Genomic DNA, 16,297 nt, shown 5'->3' with positions numbered 1-16,297 from the left:
CACAGAAGTGTCTAAGGCTTATATTGCTGTAATGAACTATTCAAGTCGAATTTGTAAACCCCAATCGAGAATTTACAACGCCCCATGTTCACTCCTGAGAATCGTTTTATTTCATCTGGCTTGATATCTACACTGTTGACCAATATGGTTATTTTTGATTCATTAACTCACCAGGTCTTAATGTCTTCAGCACCAAAAACCTTTCTCCCCACATGTTAGCATTTACCTGCAGAAAGAAGAGCAAATAACATAAACTACCCAACCTTGGAGTCTGTACCGTGCTTTCTCTCTCACTGCCACAACTCCCCCACACGCGTGCGCACACACACACACACACACACACACACACACACACACACACACACACACACACACACACACACACACACACACACACACACACACACACACACACACACACACACACACACACACACACACACACACACACACACACACACACACACACACTGGCGACTGCAGCTGTGGGCTAAGGCTGCTTTGAGCTGACAGATTTTATAATGTAAGAAATATCAGCTGCTGGCTTTAGCTGCCATATGACCTCTGGCATGTTTGAATAGCTTTGTCATAAGGTCAATATAACAATGGACACACTGCTAATACTTTTTCTTATGCGAATACTATATAAATGCGAATACTATATTATGTTTGACATGTTAATAATACATCATGTATTTGAATCATGTTAGGCCTGTATTAATAAGCTAATAAATAATCAATATGTTTTATTATCAAATAATTAAGACGTTACATTTTTATCATAATCATTGCTATGTATTAGCAGTATGTAAACTCTGCCCTTTAAAAACTCTGCCCCACATTTTCAAAAGGCATGCACTTTGATTAATGTGCTTACAGTGCAAGTAACATTCCAATGAAATATATAATAGATATGTGTTCTATAATCACAAATACAGGTTCATCTGCACACCGCTATGAACATAAATCAATCAATCAAAAACAATAATTGAAATAAATGCCTCCTTCCAAGTGTCAAGGTAAATAAATGAATCATACAAAACATTAAGAACACCTGTTCTTTCCATGACAGAGACTGACCAGCTGAATCCAGGTGAAAGCAATTATACCTTATTGATGTCACCTGTTAAATCCACTTCAATCAGTGTAGATGAAGGGGAGGAGACAGGTTAAACAAGGCTTTTTAAGCCTTGAATCAATTGAGACATGGATTGTGTATGTGTGCCATTCAGAGGGTGAATGGGCAAGACAAAAGATTGAAGTGCCTTTGAACGGAGTATGGTAGTAGGTGTTCCTAATGTTTGGTATACTCAGTGTATATTCACATTTTACAAAAGTGAATTGTTTGAATGACAATATCTATAAAAAAAATATGTATATTTTTCTGAACCTGAAGTGGCTACAGAGCAATCTGAGCGTATCAAATCTAATTTTATTTGTTACGTGCGCTGAATACAACAGGTGTAGTAGACCTTACAGTGAAATGCTTACTTACAAGGCCTAACCAACAATGCAGTTTTTAAAATAAAATAAAAAATACCTAAAAAAATATATGAATAAGAAATAAAAGTAAAAAATAATTGAAGAGTGTGAGCCTACATTAGTGTTCTCTAGAGTTAAATTGTCAACAATCTCAAAAGTGTCTGCATGAATGAGCTAGAGGCTATATTTATTTTAAGTCCTAATAAGAACCTAAGAGGAAGCCAAAGATATTGTGTATCACATTTCTATTGCAACTTTATCGCATGTGGGACCACTAAAGAATACTTAAGACACTGTCCCCATTTGGACATAGCGTATCGTATGAGAGCATAACTGGCATCAGATGATCTCAGGAGACCTTTGGAACAATGTCTTCCGTAAAGGTCAGTGTGTGATGATCCTTTGGGCATTCCGTTTATACCCAGTGAAAACTACTACTTATTGGAGACGCATATTTGATTCAAGGTACTTTATACACAATGAACTGTGAAAAACAAATCAAGCTTCTTATTTTGTTATCAGATATGCACAATCCCATCTTTTCAAATACCGTCAGCTATTCAATTTAAGTGAACAAACCTCCGGCTGTTACGGCACTTAACTTGTGGCACCACTCTTACTGTCGGCGAGAGACAAAACAAGCACAGCTGAGATGACAGACCTTTTGGCATCTCTCCTTCTCTTATCCATTGTGATGTTTCGTGAAACATTTTAACATGATTACAATTCAACACTGTCGTGTCACTAAAGACGAGGGTGAGACAAATGACGGTCTGCACCAATTTGACCAGTTTTGACACGTGCAAAGACCTTCAGATATCCTCCACAACACCCTCTTAGCAAATCCCATTCATCATACCATGCATCGTTAGAGGACAGGCTTACAATTGTAACCAGAATGATTTATCAATATAATTAGCTTATGTTGCACAGGTTCTAGACAACGCTGTTAACACTATTAGTTCCCATATAAACAGTGACACAACAAGTAAGGATGCTGAAGTGAGAAGGGGCAGACGTACATGACCAAATAAAGAAGAAGTACACGTCCCAAAAGGGTGGGCTGCTTCTGCTCAGTGAACACAAATCTCTCTATAAAAGAAGCCATCTATGACCACCCTTGGACTGACTGAAGGCCACCCAGCAAAGGTGAGTAAGTGCCACAGCTTTCACAACGATGTACTAGTGACCAGAGAGATGCTTATTTGCTCCTTTAGAGATACATTCTTGTCTGGTTTACTTATGGAAAAAACTCCTGCAATCACAGATGACTCATTTTGTACTAGCTTCAGTTGTGTATATTTACATTTTTACACGTTTGTCATTTAGCAGACGCTCTTTTGCAGAGTGACTTAGAGTTAGTGCATTCATCTAAAGATAGCTAGGTGAGACAACAACTCATCACAATCATATCAGGTACATTTTCCGTCCACAAAGTACTTATCAGCAAAGTCAGTGCTCGTAGGGAAAGACAAGTGCTTTAAATTACATATATAATAACGTTATGGAAACTGACAAAACTCTTTCTTTTCAAGTATCGACATCTTACCAACTTGGTCCCAGCAACATCCTACGAACTTGGGCAAAAAAAAGAGGTACATTGTGTTCACTGTATCTGGCATGTACAATGTTAGTCCGGGGAAACACTGACTGGGGAGCACTTCAATTGTTTAATACAAAATATAGCCTTTACCAAGATAAGTCAAAGGAAGATGCTTAACTAGATCTTATTGATACAATTATATAAAGAGTTCATTACATTTAGTAAAGGTTTTCAGAGAAATAAGTGTAAGTAAGAACATGGGACATTATCACCAAGATCTAAAAAATCATTCAGATTCTTGTTTGTGGAAGATAATGATTAGCATTGGTATGTGTCATTGTAGATAAAGCAACTGTGTCTTTTCTTGGCAGAGGGTAATCATGAGCACGGACGCAGAGATGGCGGCATTTGGCCCGGCGGCCATCTACCTCCGAAAGCCTGAAAGAGAGAGGATTGCAGCCCAGGCCGCTCCCTTTGATGCCAAATCAGCTTTCTTTGTGGTTGAGCCCAAAGAGATGTACCTCAAAGGGGTTCTCCAGAGTAGAGAGGGTGGAAAAGCCACCGTCAAAACACTGTGTAACAAAGTAAGTAGACGTCAACAACAGTGAGAATTCTGTAGGACGGAAAATAGGACAGTGAAAAATATTTTATTGACATATTCTAATGCGGTGATGGCTATGCTGTTTTCTAAGCTCTAAACTGTGATATGAGTTAATTAAAACCATCATCTAATTGTTTGAGTAACCAGTCATTTACAAAATGTTATTCCTGTCATAGGTTCTCACTGTGAAGGAGGATGATATCCACCCCATGAACCCTCCAAAGTACGATAAAATTGAGGACATGGCCATGATGACCCACCTCAATGAGGCCACGGTGTTGTATAACCTCAAAGAGCGTTACGCAGCATGGATGATCTACGTGAGCTTAAATGAAAGATAATCTAGCGGTCAAGACATGAATCAATGGAGAGTTGAAATGTTAACAAACATTATTCCCTTCTATTACAGACCTACTCTGGGCTGTTCTGCGTCACTGTGAACCCCTACAAGTGGCTCCCAGTGTACGACTCTGTAGTTGTGAATGCTTACAGAGGCAAAAAGAGAATTGAAGCCCCACCCCACATCTTCTCCATCTCTGATAATGCCTATCAGTTCATGCTCACTGGTACACAAATAACCATGCTACTAAAATGACTTAATGTACAGAATTGCACAATATGTTTGTAACTTATTCACACATGCTTTTCCGTTTTCAGACCATGAGAACCAGTCAATTCTGATCACGTAAGTCCAAATCAATGAGAAAATGAGGGTAAGATTATGGTTAAAAAACACAATCAACTTGCTCACTGATGGATGTTCAGTAAGTAATATTGCGGTTTAGTAAAAATAAAAAAGTCGGTGAGATTATTGAAAAGAAGAATGATAGGAGTTTAACTAATCTCTGTCTACCCACAGTGGAGAATCTGGTGCAGGAAAGACTGTGAACACCAAACGTGTCATCCAGTACTTTGCGACAATCGCAGTGGCTGGAGGCAAGAAGGAACAAACAGGGGCTGCTACTTCTGGGAAAATAAAGGTCAGAAACATTACTGTAGCCTAACATATCTAGTATAAAGGGGTTGTATGCATCAAAGATCCAGTATGTAGGCATCATCAAAACATGACTAAATGTGATGACATCTCTAGGGGTCGCTAGAGGATCAAATCATTGCAGCCAACCCCCTACTGGAGGCTTATGGTAATGCCAAGACCGTGAGAAATGACAACTCCTCACGCTTTGTAAGTATAAAAAAATGCATTTTTGTATTTGTGAGCTTTCTTGGTTTCGAAGGGTTGTAAATACTGATGGATATCTAATGAACCTTTTAGGGTAAGTTCATCAGAATCCATTTTGGAACAACTGGAAAGTTGGCCTCTGCTGATATTGAAACATGTAAGTGCTTCATGATCAGTGTATCTTTATCCAGTTGTGATTGACAAGTGTAAAAGACTCCTGCTCATACAAACACATATGCTACAGATCTGCTGGAGAAGTCTAGAGTGACATTCCAGCTGTCTGCTGAGAGAAGCTACCACATCTTCTATCAGCTCATGACTGGACACCAGCCACAATTGCTGGGTGAGAGAAATATGAAATATGACATGGAATAAATAAGGTCAACAGTAAATACATTATACATTCGTAATAGTAACTGTGCAAAATAGTTTTTTCTAATTATTGTATTCATTATTGTATTCCAGAGGCACTTCTGATCACCACCAACCCCTATGACTATCCCATAATCAGTCACGGTGAAATCGCTGTCAAGAGTATTGATGATACAGAAGAGTTCATCGCCACCGATGTAAGTTTAAATAAAAACAACAAATGTAGGAAAAACATCATTGCATGATATAACAGAATATTAGAAGCCAACGTTTCTCTAAAAAACATGAACATGTCTAAAAAGTAGATAAAAAGCAACTTGTATAAGGACTGTATGCCTTCGAAAACACATGTTAACTGATATCGTAGCTTATATTTTAATAAAGCATGACAGTCAGTTACATTGCATTCCATCAAGATTCCCTTAAACTTTTCCAAAGAACATTTTACCAATCTGTATCATTGTGTTACTGAAAACATTAATCAAACATTTCTTAAAATCTCCATAGACGGCCATTGACATTTTAGGCTTCACTGCTGAGGAGAAGATTGGCATCTACAAGCTGACTGGTTCTGTGATGCATCATGGGGCAATGAAGTTCAAGCAGAAGCAGCGTGAGGAGCAGGCCGAGCCTGATGGCACTGAGGGTAAATATCAGAATAAAATTAGAAAATTCAATGGACAACTAACCTACCTTATCTCTTGCCATATCAACTGTACTCAACTGTTGGAAGCCTTTGAAATGGTCACGGTTCATTTTCTAGGTTCTTCCAGCCTAATTTAAATAGCCTAATTTACAGGTTTAAGCAATGTATCAAAAAAATAATGTTTAAAGAGCATAACATTTTCTCTCCTAACCAGAGGCTGATAAAATCTCCTACCTCATGGGCCTGAACTCCGCTGACTTGCTCAAAGCTCTGTGCTACCCCAGAGTGAAGGTCGGGAATGAGATGGTGACCAAGGGGCAGACTGTACCACAGGTAGAATCTTTTAGACTATTCTCAATTATTGTTCACAAGGGAGATTTGCAAAAAGTAAAATTAACGTGAATTTTATGCAGGATAAAAACAAACATGTTTTTTTCTGTAGGTGAACAATTCAACTATGGCCCTCTGTAAATCAGTCTATGAGAAAATGTTCTTGTGGATGGTCGTCCGTATCAATGAGATGTTAGACACAAAGCAGGCCAGACAATTCTTCATTGGTGTGCTGGACATCGCTGGATTTGAAATCTTTGATGTGAGTATTTGTATACTGTAAATTCAGCATGTTGCTGTTCAGCTCATCCTGCTACTTGAAAACAAGAGTAGACATTATGCCTGTACAATATCTACTGATCGAAATATGAACTAGCAGCCATGTTGGGTAACTCTTGACTTTCAACGTTTCTGTATTTAAACATTAGTACAACAGCTTGGAGCAACTTTGCATCAACTTCACCAATGAGAAACTACAACAGTTCTTCAACCACCACATGTTTGTACTGGAGCAAGAGGAGTACAAGAAAGAGGGAATTGAATGGGAGTTCATTGACTTTGGGATGGACTTGGCTGCCTGCATTGAGCTTATTGAGAAGGTAGGTGAAATCTTAAGAAAGCAGACAATACAATAAAAGGCATGTCTGCTTAACAGTTTAATATTTCACATCTTGTCACCCACAGCCAATGGGCATCTTCTCCATCCTTGAAGAGGAGTGCATGTTTCCCAAGGCTTCAGACACTACCTTCAAGAGCAAGCTGTATGACCAGCATATTGGTAAAACCAAAGCGTTTGAGAAGCCTAAACCTGGGAAAGGCAAGGCTGAGGCCCACTTTGCCCTGGTGCACTATGCCGGTACTGTGGACTACAATGTCACAGGCTGGCTGGACAAGAACAAGGACCCCCTGAATGACTCCGTTGTGCAACTGTACCAGAAGTCCTCAGTCAAACTGTTGGCTATGCTGTATGTAGGAGCAGCAGCTTCACAAGCAGACGGTACATCCCATATTATCTAGAACTGCTCATACTACAAGATGAGACTATATCTACCCCTTCCCTTGTTATATAGTTTATGATTATAAAAGCATTGCGGTTGAAGTGGTAATTTGAGTTAAACTGATGGCATTGGTATTACTGGAAATCTCAGTACACTGGATTTATTTATGATTATATATACACACAATACACAATATCTACAATACAGTATTATTTAATGACCCACTGTATATAATGTACATTTGTGAGTCAATATTATTGTTCAGTCAGTGAAATCATGTAAAAGTCTAATTGGAATAAGAATATAACTGGCCTAACACATTTGTAAACAGATGCAGCACGAGGAGGAGGAGGCAAGAAGAAGAAGGGGGTTCCTTCCAGACTGTGTCTGCTCTGTTCAGGGTATCTAAATATATATTATCCTTTATTATGATGATGCACTACAGTGCAATACTTTGTCAAATGAAAATTTTGGGGGCTAGTTGGTCATTATCATCTTGTATTTCATTTTTTTGGTTATGATAAGGTAAGACAGGTGTACTGTATAACATCTCTTTAAGTTGTTCATAGTTGATATTCTTTAAAATCCATAGGTATATTTCATTCATTGAAATGACTGGACATCTTACAGAATGTGGCTTGAAATGTAAAAGTGTCAAACACAACTTTGTTTATTATAGAATCTCACAACTCACACATTTTCCAATCCCGCAGGAGAATTTGGGCAAGCTGATGACCAACTTGAGGAGTACCCATCCTCACTTTGTGCGCTGTTTGATTCCCAATGAATCAAAGACGCCAGGTCTGGGCTCATTGTCAAGTATTTTAATACACATTTATAAAGATTCGGAGAAAATAAGGCTCCTTTGTTGTACTGGTTAACTTGAGGACAGTCGTAGAACATGCTACTTTCTTGTCGTTAGGTCTGATGGAGAACTTCCTGGTCATCCACCAGCTGAGGTGTAATGGTGTACTGGAAGGCATCAGAATCTGCAGAAAGGGCTTCCCCAGCAGAATCCAATATGGTGACTTCAAGCAGAGGTAATTCATGTTCATTAAGGGAAAATGCCAACAAGATTTTCAAGTACTTCTTTCATAGGCATGATCACATCAAATACACATTTATTTGGTTATGTATTGTTTTTATATCTCCCTTAATCATAATTTCAGATACAAAGTATTGAATGCAAGTGTCATCCCTGATGGACAATTTATTGACAACAAGAAGGCTTCAGAGAAGCTCCTGGGATCAATAGATGTGGACAAGAGTCAGTACAAGTTTGGGCACACCAAGGTAGAGCAATAGACAGCACCATCACTTTTCCCACAAAAGACAAAAAAAAAACGTTGAGCTCCATCAAAAAAACAACAACTAGTTCTTTATTTTCTATAAATATAATCAAGATACATATTCCTACAGGTGTTCTTCAAAGCTGGTCTTTTGGGTACTCTGGAGGAGATGCGAGATGAGAAACTGGTTACTCTGGTGACCATGACTCAGGCCCTGTGCAGAGGTTACGTCATGAGGAAAGAGTTTGTCAAGATGATGGCGAGACGGTAGCTACACCACACATTTTAAAGAGTACATGTTATTGAGCCAGTGAAGAGAATCCCCCCCCACTGAATCCCCCCCCACTGACTTTTTTATTTTATGATTATTATTAACAGAGAAGCAATTTACTCCATTCAATACAACATCTGCTCATTTATGAACGTAAAACACTGGTGGATGAAGCTGTACTTCAAGATCAAGCCTCTTTTAAAATCAGCAGAAACTGAAAAAGAGATGGCCGCAATGAAGGAAAACTTTGAGAAAATGACGGAGGATCTGGCCAAGGCGTTGGCCAAGATAAAAGGGCTTGAGGAGAAGATAGTTTCTCTGTTGCAGGAAAATAATGATCTGCAGCTACAGATAGCAGCGGTAAGTTAATAAATTGCCTGTTTAATACAATTCTTGTTCACGTCATTTTATTGGCCTTTTGACTTCCAGTGTTGTTGCCTCATTTATGTTGTGCCTGTTGTAGGAAGAGAATACTCTCTGTGATACCGAGGAAAGATGTGAGGGACTCATCAAGAGTAAGATCCAGATGGAAGCCAAACTCAAAGAGACGTTTGAGCGGCTGGAGGATGAGGAGGAGCTCAATGCTGAGCTGACTGCCAAGAAAAGGAAACTGGAGGACGAGTGCTCTGAACTAAAGAAAGACATTGATGACTTGGAGCTCACCTTGGCCAAAGTGGAAAAGGAGAAACATGCCACTGAAAATAAGGTTTACCATTTATTATAAGCCATGATTTTTTTGCATTCATTTTAAATGTAAAAGACAGAGCATTGATGATTTGAGATTAAATTATTCAATTTAGGTTAAAAACCTGACAGAGGAGATGTCTTCTCAAGATGAGAGCCTTATCAAGTTGACGAAGGAGAAGAAAGCCCTCCAAGAGGCGCACCAGCAAGTCCTTGATGATCTCCAGGCTGAGGAAGACAAAGTCAACAATCTGACCAAAGCCAAGACCAAGCTTGAACAGCAAGTTGATGATGTAAGAGATGTGACAACCTTAAAACAGCTTAATATGACCATCACAGGAAATACAATAAATGAACAGTTAACCAAATATTGTGAAACTGTTCTTGTGTGGTCTAGTTGGAGGGTTCCCTTGAGCAAGAAAAGAAGGTCCGCATGGACCTTGAGAGAGCCAAGAGGAAGCTTGAAGGAGATCTGAAACTGGCCCTGGAGTCCTTGATGGACCTGGAGAATGACAAGCAGCAGTCTGATGAGAAGATCAAGAAGTACATTTAAAATATAAACAGTTGTTGAACCATTCTCTCAGAAGTGATCGCCTGAAACATCTTTTAATATATATGTTTTATTTCAAACAGGAAGGACTTTGAGACAAGCCAACTTCTCAGCACAATTGAAGATGAACAGGCATTGGGTGCTCAGCTTCAGAAGAAAATCAAAGAACTCCAGGTGAACTGTCGGTTCAACATACCACACTGAATAAGATTCATGGGATAGATTCACTATCTTCCGAATTGCATGTTTTAAGCAAATAAACATTTAAATACATTATATATTTCAGGCCCGTATTGAAGAGCTGGAAGAGGAGATTGAGGCTGAACGTGCTGCACGGGCGAAGGTTGAGAAGCAGAGGTCTGATCTCTCCAGGGAACTTGAGGAGATCAGTGAGAGGCTTGAAGAAGCTGGAGGTGCAACATCTGTCCAGATTGAGATGAGCAAGAAGCGTGAGGCTGAGTTCCAGAAGCTGCGTCGTGATCTTGAAGAATCCACCCTGCAGCATGAGGCCACGGCTGCTGCACTCCGTAGGAAGCAGGCCGACACTGTGGCAGAACTGGGAGAACAAATAGACAACCTCCATCGTGTCAAGCAGAAGCTGGAGAAGGAGAAGAGTGAATTCAAAATGGAGAGTGATGACCTCTCCAGCAACATGGAAGCTATCGCCAAGGCAAAGGTGGGAGATGATGTGGTTGCCAGAATATATATATAAAAAATACATAAATACACTTGTCAAAAAGCATGAAAAATTGCTCGATAACCTGTTGAACATTGTTTATAGGGTAATCTAGAGAAAATGTGCCGAAGCCTTGAGGATCAACTGAGTGAATTGAAGACAAAGAATGACGGGCATGTCCGCCAACTTAATGACATAAATGTTCAGAGAGCAAGGCTTCTGACTGAGAATGGTGAGTTTAAAATGGAAAGATTGTATTTCTGTTTGTTTTCCATAATACCAAAAAAGCTCACTTCCAACTTTCTCTGTCTCAATCAGGTGAACTTGGTCGTCAGATGGAGGAGAAAGAATCTCTTGTTTCCCAGTTGACCAGGGCCAAGCAGACTTTCACACAGCAGATTGAGGATGTCAAAAGGCAGATTGAAGAGGAAGTGAAGGTTCAATGCCATCTTCTACTATACTGCATTTTTGTGATTCATATAAATGTTATATTTGGCTTAAGTGCTCAATTTGACTCCCCCATACTGTTGACCATTAGGCCAAAAATGCCCTAGCCCATGGTCTGCAGTCAGCCCGCCATGACTGTGATCTGCTTCGGGAGCAGTATGAGGAGGAGCAGGAGGCCAAGGCTGAACTGCAGCGGGCATTGTCCAAGGCCAACAGTGAGGTGGCTCAGTGGAGATCCAGATATGAAATTGATGCCATTCAGCGCACTGAGGAGCTTGAGGATGCCAAGTAATTGAAAAACATTCTACCACTCTTCATACTCACCAAAGTACCTACAATAGCTCAAATCTGAGTTTTTTTCTTTTGACAGGAAAAAGCTTACCCAGCATCTGCAAGATGCACAGGAGGCTGTTGAAGCAACAAACGCCAAGTGTGCTTCTCTGGAGAAGACCAAGCAGAGACTCCTGGGTGAAGTGGAGGATCTCATGATTGATGTGGAGCGAGCTAATGCTTCAGCTGCCCAGCTTGACAAGAAGCAGAGGAACTTTGACAAGGTAATGTTTTGACAAAGATGTGAATGAAATACAGTAAAATCTATGCATTTAATCTTGCGTATTCATTTACTTAACTGTTTTCCCAGGTTCTGACCGAGTGGAAGCAGAAGTATGAGGAGGGCCAGGCAGAGCTAGAGGGGTCTCTGAAAGAGGCCCGCTCTCTCAGCACCGAGCTGTTCAAGTTGAAGAACTCCTATGAAGAATGTTTGGACCACCTGGAGACACTGAAGAGGGAGAACAAGAACCTGCAACGTATGGGGAAATAAAAATGACGACAACAAAACATGTCAGTGCACCGTTTATGCTGTGTGGATACAAATCTACAATGTTGTTCATTTACCTCCCCTTTTCATTTCAATAGATGAGATCTCTGACCTGACGGAACTGGTCAGTGAGTCTGGAAAGAGCATCCATGAGCTGGATAAGGCAAAGAAGACAGTGGAGAATGAGAAGGCAGAAATCCAGGCTGCGCTAGAGGAAGCAGAGGTAGACCCCACAAGAGTTGTTATGTCAACAAAGTCATCATGATGATATACATGTCATACCCTACATACCCTACATCCCTACATTACTTTGGTCATTGTTCAATTCTATTATTTAGGGCACACTGGAACATGAGGAATCCAAGATTCTTCGTATACAGCTGGAGCTCAACCAGATCAAAGGTGAAGTTGACAGGAGGCTGGCAGAGAAGGATGAGGAGACAGAGCAAATCAAGAGGAACAGCCAGAGGATGATGGACTCCATGCAGAGCACTCTGGACTCTGAGATCAGAAGCAGGAATGATGCCCTGAGAGTCAAGAAGAAGATGGAGGGAGACCTCAATGAGATGGAGATTCAGCTGAGCCATGCCAACCGCCAGGCTGCCGAAGCCCAGAAACAGCTGAGGAACGTCCAGGGAGCACTCAAGGTATATATACTTTATTTTTGTACGGAGTCCCAAATGAATTGTTCTTTCTCTTTAGATGATGTTAGAATACATTTTCCTCTAAACCTCAGGATGCCCAACTGCAACTTGATGACGCCATCCGTGTCGCAGATGACATGAAGGAGCAAGTAGCCATAGTGGAGCGCAGGAATAACCTGATGATGGCTGAGATTGAAGAACTGAGGGCTGCCCTGGAGCAGACAGAGAGAGGCCGCAAAGTGGCCGAACAGGAGCTGGTTGATGCCAGTGAGCGCGTTGGACTGCTGCACTCTCAGGTACATATAAAATATGAACTTTCTCTCAGTTACAAATCGGGAGAGGTACAATCAAGTGTTGGCATGTGATTAAATGCCCCCCATTCATTCAGAATACCAGCCTCATCAACACTAAGAAGAAGCTGGAGGTTGACCTTAATCAGGTCCAAGGTGAAATGGAAGACACTGTCCAGGAGGCAAGGAACGCAGAAGAGAAGGCCAAGAAGGCTATTACTGATGTGAGTTTCATTTTCTTCCTTCTGTATCTATTTTGTTCAGATCCATTAGAAATGTCTTGAGTAATAATTTCAATATCTCAGAATGAAATCAAAATGAGTTTGGACATTTAATTTACATACACAATCAGCAAGTATTACATACTTTACCCTTTACAAGTATTGCAGAAGTGTTCATATAATCAATCTACACAACATGTTATTCCAGGCTGCCATGATGGCAGAGGAGCTGAAGAAGGAGCAGGACACCAGCTCTCACCTGGAGAGGATGAAGAAGAACCTGGAGGTCACAGTGAAGGACCTGCAGCACCGTCTGGATGAGGCTGAGAATCTGGCCATGAAGGGCGGAAAGAAGCAACTCCAGAAACTGGAGGCTAGGGTATGTACTATACATTACAGTATATACGGATCTAGAGCAAGTTACATTATATATGAAACCTTAACTGATAAAAAAATGGAACTCCTATATGTAAGGTCCGTGACCTGGAGAGTGAAGTTGATGCTGAACAGAAGCGTGGAGCTGAAGCTATTAAAGGTGTTTTAAATATGAGAGGAGAGTCAAGGAGCTCACCTACCAGGTACAACCATGAATCTTGATAATAAAAAACAAGATATTGTATACTGCACTGGACCATTTGAAATCGAAATGTCAATCTCTTGTAAACTGTGCAGACCGAAGAGGACAATAAAAATGTGAGCAGGCTGCAAGATCTGGTGGACAAGCTTCAGTTAAAAATGAAGGCCTACAAGAGAGCGGCTGAGGATGCTGTGAGTATGATACTCAATGACAGATTTTTAAAGTAAAGGTGACATAATAAAAAAACAGAATTTTGCTACTTATTTCAAAATGTTCAAACAAATGAATAACTAACTATATGTTAGGTACTTATACGTACTTGTTTCAAGGAATCCTTAATAAATCAAGTCTGGTATTAGGTAATAATAATGTAACAGAGGAAGTTGTTACTAATTAAAGCAGACTGTAGATAAAGTAAAGTAGTGATCCTGTGCGGCTCAGTTGGTAGACCATGTCGCTCGCAATGCGAAGGGTCGTGGGTTTGAATCTTCTGGGGCCACATTTTACATATGGGTGGCCTCAGAAGATTCAAACCCACGACCCTTCGCGTTGCGAGCGCCATGGTCTATTACCTAATAGCAAACTTAATTTATAGATTGACTGTTAATTGCTTTGGATTAAAGCATCTGCGCAAAGGCATATATTATAATATTATAAATAGGCCTAGTAAAATAATGATGGAAAAAGAGATGGAGACGGAAAAGATCCAAAAGATGGAAATATATTTTGTACATATAAAATCGTATCTAAGGTGCAGCTTGCAGTAAAAACAGAAGCACAATATAAAATGGGATATGTAAAAGAATCAAGTTTACTGAGACCTTTTACCGTGTAGTTGGTTTCTGTTGTACTTTTGGTACGATCATTACTTCTTTATTTATAAGATTTTGATGATGACAAGGTAAACGATTCATAAGAAGTTTGAACTTTGCATGTTTTGCCAAATTAAAATGCAGCATCATTGTTGAAATGTGTATTTGCGAATCCTACAGGAGGAGCAGTCCAACATTCACCTGTCCAGGTACAGGAAGGTGCAGAATGAGCTGGAGGAAGCTCAGGAGCGTGCCGACATCTCTGAGTCCCAGGTCAACAAGTTGAGAGCCAAGAGCCGTGAAATTGGTAGCAAGGTACGAATACATTTAACGACAGTTATAAAAAACTGTGTTTTTGTTTGTTATCAAAGAATTTGTGGAGTGGTTGAAAAACGAGTTTTATTGACTCCAACCTAAGTGTATGTTACTTCCGACTTCAACTGTATACTGTAATACATTGCAACGCAGCAAATGGTTAATATATAAGCTATAGAAATCCCATTATGGTAAAGTATAAGCAAGATGTTTTTTTAAATTATTTTCACATTCTTTTCCAGGGGAATGTGGCTGAAGAGTGAGGGACGAAGTCCAGATGAGACACATTATCAACAGGTCATACAATATGATTTTTGGTAAAAATGTTCTCATGAATCAAAAATAAATCTGCAAACCATATCCATACCGTGTCAATTGTTTTCATAATTTATCATTGAAATGAATTGTGTCACACAAACACCTTCTTCCTCCGATATCACTGATTGAACCACTAATGCATGCCTGATGATGTCGTATTCCTCCTAAACATCGTCACACAGTTACATTAGTCAGTGCATTATCACCGCTCCTGCTGCTGTATTGACATTTGATGAATAAAACTGTAGCTATTATTGTTTTGACTTCTTGTAATTTAGCTCCACATGCATAAATTCAGCATTTGTCTTTTCATATACAGTATAACAGCCTGTGAACAACAGACCACCTGGTGTCCCTGTCAGCGTATAGCTGAGCTATGCCAATATGGGGTCTTTCTCAGTGCTTTGACAAAACGGGTATTCCTTTGTTTTCCCTCAAATATTCTGTCAAAGTATCATACATCTGTAGGTCTGGGGGAGGGGGGGTCATTTCTCCTCTAAAAACCTCAAGATAATTCGGATGTATTTTACTGCCCCCTTATTTTAACGGCACAACATATCATTCAGGAAAATATGCTCACATGAGGTTGGTTGAAGTGGCTATTGCACCTATCTGATGGTGAAAACTACACGAAGGAAGAAAGACACTGAAGAAAGGCACGGAGAGATCCTCATCATACCACAACTTGCACTACAGTCTCATCTTCCACACCACATTCTTAGTGTTATACAGTATGCACGCCTGTATGAGGCCAAGTGCAGATGCTGCAACGAATAACTGTTTCTGAAAGGAACTAACTTTGCCAACTTCATCCCATTGTTCTACTAAGTGTCATGTCAATTCCTTGGCCATGTTAAAAAAAAAAAGTTTGATAAGGTGTTTTACCAATTAATCATGCAAGCATTTGACCAAATGTTAGTCATACTGTACTCAGCGATCAAGGACATGCACTGTTTTTCTAATTTGTCATTTAATTAATTAACTGGGAAGAAATGGTCCAACACATAAATCCATTTACTTACCACAAAGCAGCATTGCAAAAGAGTGCAGGCTACCTGCAAAACTTAAACGGATAGTTTTAATACATATCTACTTGACACAAAATATAAAAATGAAAGAGGTACAACATCAAAATGAACGTGTTTGCTCAAATTTGGACTTACAGTACCGTTGCCAAGGAGGGGCTAAATCACCACTGAAGAGAGTGAGCGAGACAGTTTTATACAAAAGGTTG

General features: G+C 39.9%; 1 pseudogene; it reads left to right on the top strand.

Annotated features, from left to right (window-relative positions):
• Positions 1-2,540: 2,540 nt before the first annotated feature.
• Positions 2,541-15,105, top strand: LOC118388758 (myosin heavy chain, fast skeletal muscle-like; annotated as a pseudogene).
• Positions 15,106-16,297: the final 1,192 nt, after the last annotated feature.

The sequence above is a fragment of the Oncorhynchus keta genome, chromosome 10, assembly GCF_023373465.1.
Source record: "Oncorhynchus keta strain PuntledgeMale-10-30-2019 chromosome 10, Oket_V2, whole genome shotgun sequence".
NCBI classification, from domain to species: domain Eukaryota; kingdom Metazoa; phylum Chordata; class Actinopteri; order Salmoniformes; family Salmonidae; genus Oncorhynchus; species Oncorhynchus keta.
This window is presented reverse-complemented; position numbering and strand designations above follow the sequence as displayed.